Source organism: Notolabrus celidotus, chromosome 14 (assembly GCF_009762535.1).
Source record: "Notolabrus celidotus isolate fNotCel1 chromosome 14, fNotCel1.pri, whole genome shotgun sequence".
Classification (NCBI taxonomy): domain Eukaryota; kingdom Metazoa; phylum Chordata; class Actinopteri; order Labriformes; family Labridae; genus Notolabrus; species Notolabrus celidotus.
Genome location: NC_048285.1, coordinates 2,518,275 through 2,531,081, shown reverse-complemented (window position 1 = coordinate 2,531,081; position 12,807 = coordinate 2,518,275). Strand labels below are relative to the sequence as shown.

Sequence of the window (12,807 nt, the reverse complement as noted above, 5' to 3'; positions counted from 1 at the left end):
AACTTGCTCATACAAGATGATTGTATCTTGTGCGTTCTTTGTTTCTTTGTTTAAAATGGAAAAAACGACACAGAAATGATAAAAAAAAGACGATAATTTGTTCCAAAAGGGGAATTATTTTGTACACATAATATATAATAATTCACTTTTTAGGACTTCAGTTCTGAAAGGACACTTCTCAACCAGTTTTCAGTGTCTTTATCTACGATGGCTAAAGACTTCTTGAAATGCTTTTAAGGGGTGAATGCAGGCAGAGGTACACATACGTAAGCGTCATGTCCAAGAATAGTGCCTCGTCTGAAGCCTTCTCCAAAGCTGTGACTTTCAGAAACTCTATAAAAAGCTGTTTTCTGTTTTCATACATTAGTTCAGTCTTCAGTGTTGGTGATGTGTTGTTTTGATCGTGTCCCAGAGTACGTCTTTATTACGAGGACACATTAAGCTCTGCGGTCACGTTAGATCCAGCCTCAAATCCTCTGAGGCCAATTAATAGAAGAGTGGCGGTTTGTGTTTCTGTGGAGCCGTTTAGACGTCACAAACATTTGGTTTCACACATTTAGAAGTCGCCTGATTATTTCCTCCTGCAGTTTGAAGACACACTTCCATTCAGCTGTTCTGGTTCTCTGATGTAACTTCTGAAAAGTGAAGAAAGCTGGTAAAACAGCGGCGTTGGGAACTCTGGATGGTGAGTGATGCAGAATGTAGCCGAGCTCTAACTTTTACATGTTAAAAGAGCCCTGTAGAGATAATTATTGATGTTATTATTAAACGTTCTGTAAGCATGATGAAAAATACTTATGTTCTTCATCCTCAGTGTTGCTCTGCTTACACACACGGCATTAATGAGTGTGTTTCTCTAACCTCCAGTTCAGCCAGTGAGCCAGTGAGCTGCGTCACACACCAGGGAAATCTTACTCACACTGAGTCAACATCCTCCCTCTTTCCATTAGCAGGCACACACACACACATACACACACACACACACACACACACACACACACACACACATATAAACTAGCACAAACAGATTTCACTCCACACTTCCATTACAAGATAGTTTAGCTGTGAGAATTAAAAACATTTTGCACATTTGCAAACAAATTGGTAAGTTATTTTTAGAGCTACGTCATTAAAGATATTAATAATTTAGATTAGTCGTAAATAATTATGAGTAATATTTGATTTCCTTAATGTAACATCCACAAAGTTTTGTAATTAAAGAGCCACTCTGTGTTTTTGAGGACTTTGAGGAAAGTTTTGAATATTTAAAGCTTCTGTAAGGAACTTTCAGTTTGCACTGATCTGGCGCCCCCTGTGGACAAAGTGGAACCTCATCTCTCTTTGCTTTGTTGTTTTTTTTAAGTTTTATTTTTTTTTCTTTATTAGATAGGACAGCTGAAGACAGACAGGAAGTGTGAGGAGTGGAGAGAACCAGCGACTTCTGCAAACTTTGCTAACCGACGCCCCCTCTTCTGTCTTTCCTGATACCATCCTGAACATGTGTGAGTCCTCTTTTATAGCACTGTTCTTTTAACAGTCAAATTTACTGGGGATATTAACTGTGGAAAAAGCTTGCTCCACTTCTCCCTCTCAGAGATGGTTGGGGTCCAGTAGCTCCTCAGGCTGCTCTCATATCTGAGCCCGCTAACTGTCATTATTTCCCCACGACCAAGACCAGCCCGAGACCACACTAAGGTTTTTACCACAGTGTCAACAGGCAGAGGGGGAATGAGACGGACTACTTTCTGTGGAGTGATTAGATATGACATATGATCAGGTTGTTCCTTGTGTCTCTTTAGCATTCAGAATTAATCAGTGTTCTACGTGGCTTGGATTAATCTGAACATTCCATTCTATTTTGATTTGTTCCATTCTGTTCCGTTCCATTGAAGCATCGAAACATTCCATTCTAATGTTTTCACCAAAGTGTCAACAGGTCCTGCTTTTGCAGTTCATACAGAAGCATCAGTATTTAAATCAGTCATTTATTGAGCAGCTAAAAACTCCTTACCGGAGCTTTAATATCGATTTAGCAAAGTTAAAAAAATGTGAAAACTGAAAACTTGATATCAGACTGATGTTCAAGGTTAATGAAGTCATCAAATATTCTTAGGATTGCATGATGGACTGTTCTTGGCCTTAATGTTGCACAAACTTGTAGTAACATTAAACATTTAAGAACGTTAAGAACCATAAAAACAAACAAATTAAGAACCAAAACAACAAAAACAAGAAAAGAAAAACAGATCAAAAGATGTAAGAACTTTAAAAGCTAGTTAAAAAAAATAATGACACTATGTTTAGGGGTATCAACAGTTCTCTCGTGCAGCTTGTAGCCGGACTGAATCAGTCTTTAATAGCGATCTAAAACCTCCAAGTTAATTCTCAAACTAACAGGAAGTCAGTGTAGGAAGGTAAGGAATGATGCTGTCTGTTTAAAGACTGTTTTGAACTGGTCGGAGGCGTGAGAGTGTTTTTGGTCGACCTTCTCTTGCAGCAGCATCTATAAACCGGCTCCTGTTGATCCGCCCCCCCTCTCTCTCTGGCGTCTTATTGCTCGTATTTAAACAGTGTCATGCCTTTTGTTTTTCAGTGCTAAGCCCCCAGACTCTTTGAAGTGGCCGCCATGTTTGCACTGTGACCGTTTAATTCGGAGCGCAGCTTGATGATATTAGTGTCAGGGTCAATTGGCGATTCCAGCGGGACTTTAGAGGCTGCCCGGCCGCGGTATGTGGGCATCATGTGCTGCTCGGTTGACCATCTGGTCAAACCCATAGTCTTACTTACACTCACACAAACACTCCGGCTCCTCTGGGTTCCTCTGATCCCGGAACATGTGACCCGGCAGACATGGGACCTGGTTATCCTGCAGACTTGACAGACCTGAGCCCGACGCACTGGATGTTGTTGCTCAGACCTCCCAGGAGGAAAAACCCTGATCGTGTTCTTCCTTCTTCCCATGTCATCATCCAGAAAAGTTCAGAGTCGGGTTAGAATTCTTCCTCTGGAGAAATATCGTCCATGTGGTGCATTTGTGTTTCTTTTAAAAGTGTGCTTGAATTTTGAAATTTGACTTTCTGACATCTAAAATATGTAAAATAAAACTATTCTGGTTCCGGTGTGGCGTGATACTGTCTATCATCCAGACAAAATCAAAGAGGGAGTAACAGAGAGAGCACAGAGCCTCACGGACAGGGGCGTCATAATAGAGGCGGTAAGGGGTGTCATGGCCCTTCTTGGAATCTGATTGGCCACCCCAAAACCCTAAACTTAAATGTCACCACTGCGTATGTTGCGATACATACCGTGGTTTAACATCAGTATGATTCTTTGATGTTAGCACTTAAAGTCAGTAAGAGGAATTTTCATGTTGTGTTGATTCTGGCGCCCCCTTTGGATTACATTGGTAATGTTTTCCCAGGATGAGGACTGCATTTCCCATGAGCAATGTCCCCCCCTGTGGTAACGACATGTCCCTTACCAAAGCGTGCGTTTGTTGTGAAGCATGTGATTCTTAAAATTCATACTTTTTATAATGTTTTTAGCATCAAAAGTAAAATTTGGATTTTTTTCTGGATTTTTCGGATGCAAAATTTGGATTTTTCCGAATTTTTGCATCATGTCTACGATGTTTGCCTTTACATTTTTCGTAATTTAACGTAACAGCAATAACTTTTGAAGACTGATTTATTACCATTAAAGTAGAAATGATCATTCGTGTAGGGTTAAGGCTGATTTATACTTCTGCGTCAAATCGACGGCGTAGCCTACGCCGGAGGTCTGCGTAGCTCCCTCTAAGCAGGGGCCTACGCACGTCGCTGTCATGCACCTCCTCCAAATTGTAACTACCCGTAGATTCAATGCGGACTGCAAGCCCTGTGATTGGTCCGCTCGGTGACATTGTGTTTCCCACATTTACAGCACTTCTGGTATCCCCGCTCATCGTCCGTGTATTTCATCTCCTCCTCTCTCTTCTTCATGTAATCATGTCTGTATGATAAACAGCAACATGTATCAGCTGTAGATTAACATAACACGCTCTGAATCACTGTGGAAAAGGAAACAGAGATCGTAGCGGGGCCGGAAGCAGGCGACCGGCTATCAGAGAGACCACACTGCCCTCAGGTGTTTAGGAGGAGAATTGCTGCGCGACACGGACACATCAACGCACAAGTATGTGGTGCTCATGTCCGCGTCAGGCCCTGCTGCGTAGGAGTATAAATCAGCCTTTAGGGTTAGGCTCATGTCCCCCCTGTGCCCCGGTTGGGCCACCCCAGTCATAAAAGTCTGGACTCGTCCTTGCACATGGACGCAAGTGCAGAAACCTACATGGCCGACAACCAGCGTCTAAACACAGATGAGCTTTGCACAGAATCAACGTGAAGAACTGTCTTTAGAGGGACACCTTATACTTTGTAATAAGTCCAACTATCTGTGCTTCTTGTCAGGTAAGAAGTGTCAGCTTGCACCGCCTCTTTAAATCTAAGAATAATTCAGCAGCTTTCACATCCCTGTGTCTACTTCCTGGTCTGAGGAGTCCAGATTCTGGTGTTGCTGACGCTCCCCCTGTCGTTGGACTTTGTCACTATCACTCTACTCTAAGCTGAATGTAAAACAGCGGAGTACCTTCACCTGTGATGAACTCATAAAGTAGGAATATTTGTGACACAGACAGACTCGTCTGAAGTCTCTCATCATTTGATTCAGGTCTTTAAACGAATCTCAGGGATTTTTAGGGACTTCTTTTCGTCCCCGTCCTTTCGGCTGTTCTGCGTTCGTCTTCCTTCACTTCACTTGATCCCTGCTTTTATTGGATGTGAGTGATTTGTCGGCAGTCGTCTCGTTCTCACGGAGGAGAGGAACCACGACAGAGCTTTTGATATCACGTCCCACTACCACAACAACATCACCCCCCTTATTCGACAGGTCAACTTCAGACAGAGAGAGACTTGTGAACATGCAGCTCAGGACAAATCCAGGGACAGAGCTTGTGAATATTTCTAGTAAACTTCAGGAGTGCATGTGTAGAGAGACTGCAGGATGATTTGCAGAAATGCACAGTTTTACATGCTCCTATTGATGATACAGATATTTAAACTCTCCTCCCAAACATCAACATGGATGCATACAAAGAACTTTAGAGCAATGATTCTCAAAGTGTGGGTTGCGCCCCCCTGGTGGACGGTGAAAGCTGAATTACATAGTTTGAAAGAAGAGAGGAAAAGAAAAGTTATTGCACATTTTGCATCTTAACAAATTTAATTGTGGATTGATTATTTTTGCACTGCTTTGTAACAGGCTTATGTTTACAGGGATTTTTTCTACAAAGCGTCGTGAAGTAAAAATATCATAATCACTTCATCCTCGAGTTAAAGCTGGGGTTGGTAATCAGATTTAGATATACTTTTTGTTATACTGGTTAAAATTATCTTTATGTCCTGATGGTAATCAATACATAATGTGTTCTTAAGAAAGAGCAAAGAAAAGCTGCTATCTACAGCCGGAGTAAACCTGGGAAAACACCAACCAATCACCGTTTTTGGGTGCCAAAATTTTAAACCATTCAAATCCCGTCCTGCTGTTCTGCCCGCCTCCTGCACGTACATTTCCCCGGCGTGCACTCCTCTGAGTCCCCGTCTCCTGCCTCTGCTTCCCCTGACTCTACTGACTGCCCCTCTCGCTCGACCTCGGGCCTGTCCCCTCTGACCTGATGAGGGGCTTTGCTCAGGACTGTAGTCCGGATCAGAGTCTAAAAAGCTCTCACCACGGGGGCTCTGACAAGCAGAAGAATGAATGACATTTAGTAAGTCCTACAGAAATGTATATGTACTGTAGCGTCAGTCCGGATGCTGTAGGGATGACGAGCCGATTCGTGAACACGTTGAGTTTTAATAACCGGTCACTGTCGACCGTGATCACGCCAACCAACAAAACAACAATCAATGTTTGAATGAATGAAGAACTTCTCCTCTTGTCTCTCCTCTCTCCAGCTCACACACTCTACACCTCTCCTGATGCCTTCACTGACTGTCAACACTGTAGGAATTAAGAACATCTACACTGAACACGTTTAACAAACAGTAGAGCTGTTACAGTATTATATATGTATTAGAACTTTTCTCCTGATATCGTGTCACCAGTACAACTGGATAATGCTAGCATGACAGTTGTGAGTACTAACAGCAGCCATGTTTGTTTGTGTTTTTAACTTTCACTATGAGAATGTTTTGGTGAGGTCCGGTTTTGAATCAGTCACCATCATATGGTCGCAAGTCAGCGGCGCTCGTGCATGTGAGCGGGGGGGGGAAGTCGTTTTGGAGGAGCTCTGTGGGAGGAGGGGAGGGGTTAGACGGAGTCCTGAGGAAAAGCTACATTCAAATTCATGCTAGACTGCCAACCCCAGCTTTAATGCCAGAAACTTTATGATAAATGGACGTAGTCTCAGTCACGTCACCCATCTGTTCCTGAAGCCCTGTTTTGAAGCCGATGGTTGGCAGGTGCCATATTGGAAATGCTTAACTCAACCAAGCTTCTGTGGAACTAGTGTGAGGTAAAGAGGCGGGCCTTTAGCCTCCTCACTAACAGCTACGGTGCTCCTGCCTGTCAATCAAGTCAGCTGTGCCCTTATTTGTCAAAACGGCTAAGTTTAATATCTTAAAAAATACAGAGATATAAAAAATTCCCCCCGCACAGTGTCTGTCAAGTAAAGTTATTTTTTGTACCAGGCTGTACACATGTTTCTTTCTGCTGTAAAGATCGTCTTCTTTGAATGGGTGTGTATGTGGTTTCCAGTGCTTTTGCAGCCAGCCTCTAGTGGACGCTTGAGGAACTGCAGTTTTTAGCACTTTTGCATGGGCTTCATATTTTAAGACCCGAGGTTGCCACTTGGTTAATGCTCCCTAGAGCAGCTGGCATCGGTTTTGGCACCCCTTGTGGACAAAATAGTAGCTCTTTCTTGATTCTGCTTTATTTTAATGGTCAAAAGCATCACTGATTTGATAAATTTTTTAGGAAAATCTTTTAAAAAGTTTTTGTTTTTAGAGCGCTCGTCCCTTTGAGATGTTTTGAGGTCATACAGAGACATCACCACTAGATATCCTGTCAAAAACTCCTCACAGAGGCTTTAATCGTGGATCAGGTTTGAGGTTAAAGGTTAGGCTGCACTGTGAAATATGTTTTAGATTTCACTCTAATATTTGTGAAATGCTGGAGGGGAGGAAACGTAAGGATTTAATATGTCAGGTTCACAGGTAAAGTTGGATGTTTTTGGGATCCATTCTCGTCCTTTTATGGAGATATCTCAGTGCATAATCCTTCAAAGATGTTCGTGCAATTTTGCAGTTTTTGTTAGACTTGTAGTCTCATAGTTTCGTGCTTTTCTTACAGTGTCGATGCAAAATATATTCAGACTGCAGAGATACTTTAAGAGAACACTTCTCTTGCCTGATCTTCCTTAAGTCTCCATGCTAGACAGGTTAGCATTTCAACCCTGCTGCATAACTGCCTGTTAGCATGCACGCCTGCTTGCACCCGAGCAAACACTCCAGCACAGTTTGGAATAAATTCAACATGTAAGAGCTTCATGTGAAGAGTGTGTGTCGTGGTCCATCCTCCTGTGACCTGCCGCTCCGGAGACAAATTACAAACTGAGAGATGTCGAATGTTGAAGCCGTAAATCAGAGCGGAGACAAACCGAGCAGGACGGCTAACGAAGAGGCTGCAGAGGGTGAAGATGAGGAGCGCCATCTCGTCAGGAGCCAGCGTGGAAACAAACGCCGAGATCAAACAGATGAGACGACCAGCTCAGATCACAAAGTATGAGCCCGCTGCAGCCAGGCCGCAGTGAAAGTGGGCTTTTGATCATGTTGTTTAAAGAGGAGCTCTGTGGGATCTGAGCGTCTGACCCTGCAGAAGTGATTCGCTGTGATGGCACAAAGAGGCCTGAACTCCACACACTGAGGCTGAGAGGAGATGAACACAGCAGATTAGCAAAGACTAACAAGCTCCGTCATGATGAACGGACGACAGGGCAGAGGGAAGACACTGAGACTAAACCGCCTGCTCCTTTAAAAACATACAAACCCCCCGCCTGACACCCGCCTGGGCTCAGACTCATGTAACTCCCGCCTGTTAGATAAACTGTGAGCGGCTCCGCAGACAGCCGTGCACCCAGGCTGGAGTTTGAGTAATGCTGCTTCTCCTTAAGGAACAAAGACACAGTTCAGTGTTTAGAAGTGTTGGTTATCACTTAAGGACATCTTCGCCCCTTTAAAACAAGCTGATTCAGGAATCTCTCTGTCAGGGTTTAGCTCTGTGCTGAGAAATGGAGCTACAGTTGCTAACACGGCTAACTTCGCTGCAACAATCTTCATTAGGAGATTAATCAGCTGATTAATCAGACGCTGCAAATTCATAAACACATGCAAACACTTAAAAAACTTAAGATGTTCTACTTGTTACAAAACTTGTTGCATTAGCATCCATTTGAACTCTTTACAGCTGAGTCAGTCCTGATTGATTTAATGCTTTAATTGTCTTGAAATCAGGTTAATACCTGGACTTGTCAGGTTAGTGTGATGACACTACATGTGATGATATATTTTGGTTTGAAATAAGATCACACATTCTGTAAGATTTGAGTTCTGCAGGGTGAAAACAAACTTCATGATGTTAGCATCCCTGGAAGAAGAGAAACAGAACAGAGTCGACTGAAAAGCAAACTTTCGAAAACGTGTACCGGAGTAGATTTTTTTTAAAACACAACCAGTATGTCACCGTGTAAATGATTGATACACAGAGCCTCTGGAAACGGTGGTGTCAAGGCTTCATATGCATATGCATATCATGTTCCTGGTACAATAGCCATGTAGAAGTCGGAGGATAATAGCAACTCTGACTGAGTTTATTAACACTACTCCAGACAAAGACTTTAGACTTTAGACTTTAGACTTTAGACTTTATTGTCCCCTTGGGGAAATTCTTTTCCACAGCACCTTTCTGCATATCCACAGACATAGACAAACACAAGAACATACACTGTAGTCTCAACAAACAGTCCACCCAGACATCAACACTCAGACAAGGTTGTATAATTCAGCGAGGCCTTTTGTTCAGGCTCGCTATGACAGCAGGGATCAGGCTTTTGCCGAGGCGAGCCCTTCTGCACCTCAGTGCTCTGTACCTGCGGCCTGAGGGGAGTGGGATGAGGTAGGTGTTTAGTGTATGTGTGATTTCCTGTTCTATTGAGTTTGCGATGCGTATGATGGCCCTGTGGTTTAAGTCTGTGAGGTTTGGTGTGGGGAGACCAATTATTTTAGAAGCTGTGGTGGTGATGCGTGTGAGTTTGGCCTAGTTTTTAACAGATAACAAAAAGTTCAAGGTTTTCGAGTGTTCGCGATTGTTGTCTTGCTTGTTTGCACTCACCTGTGGAGGAACAGCTTTATATGCAGGGGCCAACTACTGGTCTGGCATGCATACTACAGTACTTGTTTTTGTTTTTGTGTCGTCATTTGAAAGCAAAGAAGTGTCTGTATTTTATGTGTCTGATCTCGTGTGAACAAGGCCTCAGTTTGAACCCTGGCTCCTGCACTCCAGTCCAGATTGGGAGAGGCTCTGAACTCTGAATTGTCCCTAAAATCAAACCATGAGAGTGTTAATGTGTGAGAACATGAACAGAATGAGATTAAAAGACTTTGTGGACGATATAAAAGAAAAAAGAAGAGCGAAAGTCGACTTGAATGAAGAAATGGTTCTTCTGCAGAGGCTTCAAAATGTCAGAGCTGATCATACATGGATTGGCAGCAGCTTGTCTCGAGTGTTGTGTGTGTGGAAAACCTTCAATGTGTGTTCTCTGGAAATGTTGCAGCATTGTAGTTAAACATTGTTTGATGATGTAAGGATGAGGGGAGGAAAGTTTGTTTCTGCTGCACAGCTCAGCGACAAAGAGATGAAGAGACATTACAGATGACATTTCAAATAATTATAACAAACTACAAGATAAAAACAGCAAAAAAAGAGAGGATAAAGGTTAAGAAAAATCCAGATATGAGGGAAAAATGTCTCTGCAGTGGCGTGTAAATAAAATACATACACAAGGTATTGAAAGTTTTATTTTTCTGGACCTTATTCTGATATTTGGAGAGTAAAAACTGATGTTGTCTCTTGACTCTTAGCGGTCTGGATGCTTCACACCGTACATGAAGACCAATAAACCTTTGTCCTCTATAAACCAGCTGCAGTATTTAAGACCTGCTCTCTGTCAGGGAGCCGGTGTAAAGACCTCAGAGGCGTCTGAATCAGCTGCAGCTCTCTGATTGATTCTTAAGGAGAGGTATGAAGACGCTGTTACAGAGACTGAGACCTGTGGAGTGAGTAAGTCTGCCACCTAGTGGTGACTTGTTCTGGGAGCAGGAGGGGATTCAAGAGGTCTGATTAGTCTGAGTGATCAGTCCAGAAACACAAAGATACAGAATCAGTGGATGAAAAACTTCAAAAAGACTGTTAAGTCTTTATATGAGATAATTAAAGATGTGTTAATGGAAAAAACATGTTAAAGGAGGAATACGTAATTTTTGCAGAGGGCAGAAACATTGTGTGCATATAAAATATCCTCTTTTGAAGAAACAAACCCAAGTTTTGATGAAAAAGTGACATTTAGGAAATAAATATTGCGCTGTTTTTTGTAATCCAAAGTCACAATATCTCATTGCACTTTATTAAAGCCACATCATCCTGACGAGTGCAGATCTAACGCTTATGTCAAGATATAAGAAGTCAAATATTAGGACAGAATTTGTTGTATTTTTGATATTTCACTCATACAAGTGATTAAATCCTTTATTTTTGGCAAATCATACATTAAAATGATATTCTTATCTGGACTTGTCAGATCAGTGTGACTTTTATTAAATGTAATAAGATATTTTGACTATATATTACTCGTGCAAATTTGCCTGCAGACTGCAAAGCATCCTCTGCCACTGACTGCCATCTTAGCATCATCAAGATAATGCACATTTAGTGTACAGGTTTTTGCAGAGTGTTAAAGTCTCACACCTCATGCACAGATGTTTTAGTCCTCGATCAAGTGGCCTAGGTTTGATTCCAACCTGCACATGTCACTCCCCGCTCTCACTCCTGGTTTCTGCTCTATCCACAGTCCTGTCCCTTCAGGAAGGTGGCACAACAGCTTGAAAATGCAACCTTAGAAAAAAGACGTTGCACATGCATGATACCACAAAGTTAACTGACTGTTTCTCCATCTCAGAGTCAGGCTACATATATTGTTTTATTCTAACTTCAAGCTTTGCTTATCTTTTTTTAAATGCACAAGATAATGACCAAGAGGAAAAACACTAAAGACTCAACACAGGCTGAAAAACTGACTGAGCTTTAACTCAAATCTGTCTTATAGATGTGTAAGATTAAACTCCTGCAGGTTCTGATCCTCTGTCCTATTTCAGTCTGCAGAGTCTAGGACTTCCTCGCTGACCAGGAGGGGGCGACAGGCCTGCATGCTGCGGTACTGTGAGTCCAAAACACTCACACACACACACACACACACACACTCACACACACACACACACACACACACACACACACACACACACACACACACACACACACACACACACACACTCAGTCATGACCTGTTGCATGTGTCAAAAACTCTGCAGTGAGAATCTTCCTGACACTGGAACATGATCTGATGATTCAGACATCAGGAGAGTTTATGTTTGTAGCTCTCCTCGTTCAATCTTAACATCATTTTATTTTAATGCTGCAGCTCTGTAGCCTGGTGGGCTCTGCCTGCACTCTATTATAATGTGTGTTAAAGGTGTTATCAGGTGGTTTTAATGTCTCGAAACAGAGAGAAGTCTGCACTTTACTTTTTGAACACATCTCACTTTAAGAGTCTGAACAAAATCTAACTTTGCATTTGTGTTATTTTGCATCTCTCACTCTCTTTCTCTGTGTGTGTGTGTGTGTGTGTGTGGCTCTGTGCAGTGACGGTGAACCCGTTTGTGTCTCCTCCTCCTCCTCCTCCTCCTCCCTGGCCTCTGATTGGCCCCCTCCTGCTCCACTTTGGACCAGTGTGAAGGCTGCACCTGAGTCTGGCAGCCAATAGAGAAGAGAGAGAGAGAGAGAGAGAGAGAGAGAGAGAGAGAGAGAGAGAGAGAGAGAGAGAGAGAGAGAGAGAGAGAGAGAGAGAGAGAGAGAGGTGCAGCCTAACAATACTCACTCTGTAGACAGCTCACAGGTTTCTGGGCTTCCTTCCCGGCTCCATCAGACCGATATTCAGCTGATACTCACCTTTCATTCACAAACACAGAGAGTGCAGACAGTTTGCTGAAGATCTGCTTTTATTAAATCACACAAATCTGAGTATTCTCTCTCATGAAACATGTTTTACATGTAAATAAATGTAGATAAATATGTGTTTATTTTCCCTTTTACATGAAGTATTATCTCCAGCTCTGAGTCAGCCCTCAGAGATCAGATCAGTCAGTGTCTGCAGGGATCAGGAGAGAGCCTGGTAAACTTTTCACTCCTTTATTATCAACTCATGGAGACACTCAGAGCTGAATCAACAGGTTTGAGCGAGCAGAGCGATGAAGGGAATATCAAAAACACACTTTATTTAATTATCTTCAAGAATACACAAGTTTTAACAGAGATGTGAACAAAACAAAAACAGAAGGTAATTTTTGGAAGATTTTTAAGTCATTTTAATCACTCACAGAGGAATCATTTTACCAGAACTGGGAATAGTATTCTTATTTATTCCTAATTTGTTTGTATATGTGA

The 12,807-nt window shown here is 42.4% G+C and overlaps 1 long non-coding RNA gene across 1 annotated transcript; it reads left to right on the top strand.

Annotated features, from left to right (window-relative positions):
* Positions 1-1,417: 1,417 nt before the first annotated feature.
* On the top strand, positions 1,418-12,069 carry LOC117825877. The gene is made up of 3 exons (XR_004633927.1): positions 1,418-1,502; positions 11,463-11,526; positions 12,007-12,069. It is a non-coding gene; the product is annotated as an uncharacterized LOC117825877 (long non-coding RNA).
* The last annotated feature ends 738 nt before the right edge of the window (positions 12,070-12,807 follow it).